The sequence below is a fragment of the Mandrillus leucophaeus genome, unplaced genomic scaffold (assembly GCF_000951045.1).
Source record: "Mandrillus leucophaeus isolate KB7577 unplaced genomic scaffold, Mleu.le_1.0 Scaffold833, whole genome shotgun sequence".
Lineage (NCBI taxonomy): Eukaryota > Metazoa > Chordata > Mammalia > Primates > Cercopithecidae > Mandrillus > Mandrillus leucophaeus.
This window is the reverse complement of record NW_012109064.1, coordinates 135,601-144,183: the sequence shown is the minus strand read 5'-3', so window position 1 is coordinate 144,183 and position 8,583 is coordinate 135,601. Positions and strand designations below refer to the sequence as shown.

Below are 8,583 nucleotides of genomic sequence, written 5' to 3'. Positions count from 1 at the left end.
CAAAATGAGTAAATTACAGTTCATACAATAATATGTAAGGACTAAACACTGATCTTTTTTTTTTTTTCTCTCTTCTCCAAGTTCCTCACTAAGAGGCCTGGGGCATCATGCCTTACAAATTATAAAATCTCGTTAGACAGGTTTTTTATTAATCCTATATAATATGGCTTACTTTCCAACCTAATTCTGGTATGGCATCTTATGACAAATAGCAGACTCAGAAGGAAATCAGAATATTTTACCCTAAAATATATTTCTTTGACATTTTGAAATGGCTGCCACAGGGCCAACAGATCTCAATGGCCCTGCAAAGCCATGTTTCCTAGGGGAAACGTGCATCTGTGGAGAATCTCCATGAATGCAACCAGGCCTTCCCTTCCTAGGCCTTTCCTGGATCCAGGAGAGATTAACTGAGAGCCTGACAACATTAAAGTCTAAAAAGTGACATTTAGTATCTCTTCCCTCTGAAGGCTGCTACCTAGAAGGCTTCATTTAACTTAACAAGAACCTTGGCCTCCACAAGTCCCTTAACTCAGGCATTCCTTTCTACTTACCACAGCTTACCTCTATCAACCAAGTACCAACTGAAGAATCCTTAAAACCCACTTATGACTTGTAACCCCCTCTTTAAGACGTCCTGCCTTTTGTGTGAGATCAATATATACCTTCCATGTAATCCTGTATCTCTAAAATGTATAAAACCAAGCTGTAACCTGACCACCTACAGCGCACTTTGTCAGGGTCCTCTGAGATCGTGTAACCACAGGCTGCGGTCACTATCATATTGGCCCAGAACAAACCTCTAAATATATTTGGGCAGAAACTGGCTACTCCCATCACCATCTGGATAAAACTCAAGAACATATACATTTGTTGAAAAAATTGCAGGAAAACACATAATGTACAATTGCATTTCATAGAAAACTAAATATTATTATTCAGGGACTGAGCATATGTGGAAAAACTACGAAGTCAAGAAGTAAAAATTCAGGTTAATGATTCTGAGGGTGAAAGAGACAGGATAATGTTTTTTAAAAACTAGGTGATTGATGAGTGTTCACTGTATCATTCCCTACATTTTATATCTATATATATATGTGTGTATGTTTAAATGTTCTTTGGTATTAATTCAATATTAAATAAAAATGGAAGTATTTTTCATTTTCTATTTTTTTTTTTTTTTTGAGACGCAGTCTTGTCTTGCCCAGGCTGGAGTGCAGTGGCATGATCTCGGCTCGCTGCAACCTCCCCCTCCCAGGTTCAAGCGACTCTCCTGCCTCAGTCTCCCAAGTAGCTGGGACTACAGGCATGTGCCACCACGCTCGGCTAATTTTTGTATTTTTAGTAGAGACGGGGTTTCACCATACTGTCCAGGATGGTCTCGATGTCTTTACCTCGTGATCCACCCGCTTCTGCCTCCCAAAGTGCTGGGATTATAGGCCTGAGCCACTGTGCCCGGCCTTATTTTCATTTTCAATTTCAAAACCTTTGTCATTTGGTTTCTTAAATCTTTATTCATCCAAGCAATTTTCTTATTTTTACCCTCTGCCAAATTATTCCAACTGCCAAACAGTAATGAACTTCAGAAGAAGCTCCTGACGAACAAGCAAAAACCTGGCTGGTCGCGTTTTTACAAGCTTGTGTGTGGTGGCTTGGTGTGGGGGGCCCTTGGGGATAAGGTGAAGAGATCAAGTTGGCAGAAGCTCCACTGACATCCCCCTCTGGGGAGAGTATAATAATGAGCTTTGAAGTCAGAAAGATCAGGGATGAAATCCGGGTTATAACACCTATTTGCCACGACACCAGGAAAACTACTTCCTTCCTTTGTGCAACTCTCTCATGTAGAGAAGCAAGATAAAGAATGAACAACAATGAGGTGACCATGGAAGCTACCATTTATTGAGATTTAATAAATGCCAAGGACTAAACCAAGTCAGTTAATACTGATTATTCTGAAACATCTCCATAATTAGATAGGTAGCATTACGTTCCTCTGCTTACCAGACAGCGTTTCATTGGAAATAACGTACTCAAAAGATTTAGCCCAATAGCTTGAAAACACAGCAAGCACTCAAAATATATATACTACACATATACCTACTGTTCAATATACTATATATACACACTATATACATAGTATATATAGTATAAATATATATATAATATATACTATATATAGTGCATATACGTATATACACTATATATAGTATATATACATAGCATATATATAGTATAAATAGTATATGTAGTATAAATAGTATATGTAGTATAAATACATATACTATATATACACCTACTATTCAAAAAACCGGTAGGTATACTTCATTTATATTACTAAAATGTTCAAAGTGTGAATAATGTAGAAATTAAAAGTACTCAGGGAAAGAAGGCCTAATAATTCCTCTTCTAGAGGGAACCACTTCTAACCTTTTGGCACATTTCTGTTTTGCTTAATACAAAGCTGCAGTGGCTCATGCCAGTAATCCCAGTATTTTGGGAGGCCAAAGTGGGAAGCCTATTTGAGGCCAGGTGTTCAAAACCAGCCTGGGCAATACAGCAAGACCCTCATCTCTACAAAAAAAAAATGAAAAAAAACAGAATTAGCCAGGTGTGGTGGTGCATGCCCGTAGTCTCACCTACTCAGGAGGCTGAGGCAGGAGAACTGCTAGAGTCTAGAAAGTCAAGGGTACAGTGAGCCATGATTGTGTCACTGCACTACAGGCTGGGTAACAGAGCAAAACCCTGTCTCCAAAATAGAGAAGAAAAAAAAAGTAATCTAGCATCTTACTTTTTTTAAGCTGAATGCTGACAAATTATAATTGTATATATTTGTGGGGTACAAAGTGGATGTTCTTCATTCCATCTTATGTAACCAACAGTTACTTAGCTATTTCCCAACTACTGGTCATTTAGACACTCACCTCTTTTTATGATGAACATTTTGTATTCAAAATCTGTCTATAATTTAGGGGAAAATTAGCATAAATTCTCGCAGAATTACCAGGTGAGAAGGAAAACTTTATTTTTGAGATGGAGTCTCACTCTGTCACCTAGGCTGGAGTACAGTGGCATAGTCTCAACTCACTGCAAGCTCTGCCTCCCAGCTTCAAGCGATTCTTCTGGTTCAGCCTCGCAAGTAGATGGGACTACAGGTGCACACCACCATGCCTGGCTAATTTTTATATTTTTAGTAGAGATGGGGTTTCACCATGTTGGTCAGGCTGATCTCGAACTCCTGACCTGAAGTGATCGGCCAACCTCGGTCTCCCAAAGTATTAGGATTACAGGCGTGAGCCCCCACACCTGGCCAGGAGTAAGTATTTTTAAGGTTCTTGATATAAAATGATGTGTAGAAAGACTCCATCAATTTACATTCCTAACAACAGAGTATGACATTAAAGGAACTAAATGGCCACAACAAGTTAGGCAAACAGCAGAGCTTTGACAGTTTACAATTCACCGTCAACAGATTGAACAGCCTTTCTTCCTAGTGTTTACTCTTGGGCACTGGATGCCCCACAACTTCCCTCTCACCACACCTCAAAACTCATACCCAAAGTGAACTTAGCACATGCCCCACAAAAACCTGCACTCCTTCCTTCATGGCTAATATTAACAAATGCACCCAAGTTAGAAATTAAAGAGTCATCAGCTGGGCATGGTGGCTCACGCCTGTAATCCCAGCACTTTGAGAGGTCAAGGTGGGCAGTTCACCTCAGGTCAGGAGTTCGAGATCGAGACCATCCCGGCTAACTCTGTCTCTACTAAAAATACAAAAAATTAGCCGGGCATGGTAGCATGCACCTGTAATCCCAGCTACTTGGGAAGCTGAGGCAGAAGAATCGCTTGAATCCGGGAGGCAGATGTTGCAGTGAGTTGAGATCGTGCCACTGCACTCCAGCCTGGGCAACAGAGCGAGACTCCGTTTCAAAAAAAAAAAAAAAAAAAGTAATTAAGGAGTCATCCCAAATGTCTCTTCTCCTAGTCCCATAATCAATAAGCCCAGGATACTTTCCAATTCTACTTCCTAACTCCTCCCCTACCCTTCCCACCCCACTTCTAATCAGATGAATTCTTCTAAAACACAAGTGTCATCTTGGTCATTATTCAGTATCTCTGTACTTCAGCATATGTAAAAAGCAATAAACGTTCAGTTACATTCCCACAGGTGCCACTTTTGGTTTTCCACAGATATTACTTATTACCAAGTAGTATCAAGATTGCAAGGGTGAGTTGAGATGAGTTATAGATTGGTTAGAAGAGCTGTCAATTCTTGATACAGAAGTAACTCCACAGAGCAGGATGAGATTCTTAAACCCCTGGTTACTTACTGGTGTGCAAAGCTGCCATAACATACATCCACCAGTGACTCTTAAAATAGGTGGGATCTTACTAAAGTTGAGAATATAGTCCAATCCTTACTATACCCTTATAACTGGGGCTAACTTCACTATCCTGCACATGCTTACCCTATCGGTATTGCTTTAAGGCAGGGGCCCACTGGCTACTTGGTTTTTTTGTAGTCTTATTGGTACACAGTCACACTATTGATTACACAAAGCCTAAGGCTCCTTCCATTCAAGGGCAGAGTTGATGAGTTGTAACAAGAGACCACTTGGCCTTCAGAGCTTAAAATATTTACTGCCTGGCCCTTTTAAGAAACTCTGTCAAACCTGCTTTGAAGGAATATTTTACAAAAATCAGACTCTCCTTGGTTCCGAACTAAGTCAGCATCAGGAGGCGACATTCTCTTGCTGATAACAGGAGAAAGTAAACTTAATAGCCATTTTTCCTCAATGGTGGTATCTCTGCCTCCAACTCTCTCTAGAAAGCTGGTGTCAGCAGTGACCTCAACTCTGATTTAGTCACCTGTCATCAGGGTGAGCCCACACCAGGTCTGAGCTAAACGCCATGGTCATAGGCCCATTCCTCTGCACTTAGTTGAACTACTCTGGGAAATCCAAATAGAAAAAAACGTAACTTGTCAGAAATAAAGCCTGTCTTGATTCATTTTAAATCTTTATTAAATACCTAACATTAAATTTGTCTTACTAGTATAACTCTGCATTAACGCACCATAAAATTTTAGGTAACAGTTTTGGATTTTAGGTCAGATTCTACCACAACTGGATTGTGTAACCCTGAGCAAGTTGCTTACTGCTTTGTGTCTATCCACATCCTCACCTGCAAAAATCGGCTCCAAATCTCGATATTTAAAAATCTCATCCTGTTATTTCTAAAAGTAAGAAGTTTCTGAAAAGACTTTCAGCTTTTCAACTCCAGTATTGTCTATGTGCTAAGGTGCTTCATTCATAACAACACTGGGTTATAAAACTAACTTTTGCTATTCAATACAAATGAGCTATACCCATTTTTACCTTAATCAGAATGTCATCTAAGCAAAATCTGTAGGAATCACAAAATTGGAACCCATTAGAAAGTATTAATCAAAAGACATTCCTTGCTTTATGAGCTTTTATCTAAATCTCCTATGCATTAACTAAAAGACATATAGCAGTAAAATTGATCCCTGCAAAATCTGGACGTACAGTTGACCCCTGAACAATACTTGGGTTGGGGCACCAACCCCCTGTGCAGTCGAAAACCCACATGCAACTTTAATTCACCAAAAACTTAACTACTAATAGCCTACTACTGACCAAAAGCCTTACCAATAACATAAACAACTGACAGATATTTTGTATGTTAATATATTACGTACTATATTCTTACAATAAAGCTAAAGAAAATATTAAAGTCATAAGAAAGGAAAAACACATTTACACTACTGCACTGCATTTATCAATACTGCAAATTTACATTATTTGACTACAAGATAAATCCTCTGTCTGAAATGGGGTTGGGGGGCAACCTCTGCTGCAGACCTCTATCTACAGTACATATGGAACAAATCAACTTTTTTTTGTAATGTCTTGACTTTTCTCTGCTTCTTGGGAGCACTTCCAGCATCACCAGTGGCACTTCATACGGGACCCATGGTGTTATTTAAGGTTTATGGTATTGCATTAAGTTTGATGAAATCTGTTTACTGCTATAGGCAATTTACTGGACAGACAAAAGCAGAGTGATTTTTTCAAGCAGATACTGGCAACATTTGAGCTCACTGCAAAAGCAATAGCAAGTGGCTACAAAATTATTACAGTAGTACCATATCTACTACAGATAATTTTATGCAACTACGATTTAATGCCACATCTTTGCTTGTTTACATTTATCTCAGTTGCAAATGGCTCCATGTAAGATCTGTGTTTGTGTACGGTTTGATAAATTTTAACTTTTTGTAATAGATTTGTGTATATTTTATGGTAGTAAATGATAAACTAATATCTACACATATGCATTCATGGCATAACTTTTTCTTAATTTTTTCAATATTTCTAGGCTATGCAAGTTTGCTAAGTTTTTCAAATTCTTGCAAATCTCAAAACAATTTTCCAATGTTTATTTGAAAAAATTTGTGTATAAATGGACCCGTGCAGTCAGATCCATATTGTTTAAGGGTCAACTGTACTTGCTAAATGTGTAGAACCGGATTGTCCATCACAATCTACTTCGATAATGGAAAAGCTTTTATTTGCACTGTCCAATACAACAGACTCTAGCCACTCTAGCTATTGAGCACCTGAAATGTGGGTAGTAAAACTGAGCAACTAAATTTTAAAGTTTATTAAATACTGATTAATTTTAGCTTAAATTTATCCAGATATGATTAGTGGCTACAAGCAGTTTAAGTCTAGAAGATCACAAAATATTAGAATGTAACAATCCACTGTTTTCTGCTACATACGTTTTCTGTACCCCTAGCCTTTAAGTGAGATTTTAAAAAGCATATTTTTGATGTTATACTATTTTCAGTCCAAGTATATGAAGTGTTTCAAGAGAGTATATACAAATAAAAACGATTTTTTAAAAAAATGAGATGCGCTGAATCCAACATTACACCAGTAAAGAATTGAGTATAGGAAATAGTATCACAAACACTAGAATATTCACACAAGAACTCTTCTCTATATTGCCACACTTCTGTTCCAGATCAACCCCTACCCCAATAAAGTCCCATCCCATACTTACCCACAAACATCAATTTTAAATTGGTCCTAATATATTAAAAGTAAGTACAACTACACACTTAACTAAATGGGTCCACTATATTCCCAAAACATTTCCCAATATTCTTTCTAGATTTTTCAAGAGCAAAATGTACCAGACTTTTCTGTATCTCCCACTCTTAGCTATCTGATGTTAGCTGCCTTCCCTAACTCCATGGTTATTTCAGTCACAATTCCTGCATCAAATTCAATTCTCTGATGGTCTGCCTTGCTCCCTCTGTTACTACTAAATCCGGAGAAATAAAATATCGAAACTACTCTTTTGGGCTCTGTAAAGTAATGCCGTCCCTGGTCCTATTTCTGGGTTTAATCAGTAAATTACTTCATCAAGATCTTCGAAGTTCAAAAGTTCCTATCACATGTACAATCAGATTCCAAATAACTTTAAGCTTTCATTAAGCAAGCTTCTAAATTCAGACTAGTAAACTAATTTAACTATCCGTCAAAAACTTGACAGACTATTTGGGAATGAGAAATGTATTTCTTTGCTACCATTTGTTTTGTTAAAAATAGAGCTTAAACAACATATGCCAAGCACTAGTGACATAAAAATAAATAAGACTCAGCCCCTGCCCTTGAGGAGGTCACAGCAAAGCAAGAGATTTATATAAACAAATATAATACATGAGATGAACAATATTTTAAAAGTTTGCATAAAGCACAGCAGGAACCCACTTATGGGAACAGGTTTACCTGCGTAGGAGGTCATGTCTGTCTGATTCCAGTTGCAGACTCAGAACATAGTCACCGGTGGACTCATATCTCTTACGTGAATAAAAGTGTTATCTTCACCTGAAAATCCAGTTAAGTCCCTTTCAGCTCTTGGAATTATAATTTTGTGATTAAACTACTTTTACATCTATCTAGAAGAAACGTGGAAGTTAGGGAGCTGGTTTTATGAATGAGGAGCGTACTTAAAAGGTCCTACCACAGTGCCTAGCACACCAGGGAGAATTAGACACATTTTTGCAGGAAAAAAGAACGTAAAGGCAGCTCTTATTGTGACTTCTCTCATTTCTCTCCTAATAATTAGCAAATTTTAGAATATCAGGACCGCTTCCGCCCTTAATCACCCACCAGTTAAAGACACTGAGCAGCATCATTCAATCGCTCACACAAATGTGCAAGTGCGTTCACAGCGCCAAAGAAGGGGTGGGTGGAAATCTTAAACTGCTCTTACAAGCACTGGTAACAGTTTGGGAAAATACGTCCTACAGCATCCCACGCGTAGGTGAACTTGGGCTCTCCATGTGTTCAGTTTGAAGGACATCGACCACACACACCAATCAGCCCAGCAGTGGACGATTCTACCACCATCGTCTTCTATCTGAAATTGTTACAGCGCTTCTCCGGTCACCCCCACCGGCCTCAAAGCCAAACCTTTAAGAGGACGGAGGCAGGAGAGCTAATCTGATCCTGAGGTCAGAAGACACGAGGCTGTGCAGCAGACGGC

At 38.6% G+C, this 8,583-nt stretch overlaps 1 protein-coding gene across 1 annotated transcript in view; it reads right to left on the bottom strand.

Moving 5' to 3' along the window:
• The window catches only part of LOC105530618 (chromosome unknown open reading frame, human C9orf41), a 45,064-nt gene extending 36,481 nt beyond the window's left edge, over positions 1-8,583 (bottom strand). The window contains exons 1-2 of the mRNA XM_011968245.1: positions 8,246-8,583; positions 7,824-7,922 (exon numbers count right to left, since the gene is read on the bottom strand). The gene's annotated coding sequence lies outside the window, so the exon portion shown is untranslated. The remainder of the gene's footprint in view (positions 1-7,823; positions 7,923-8,245) is intronic.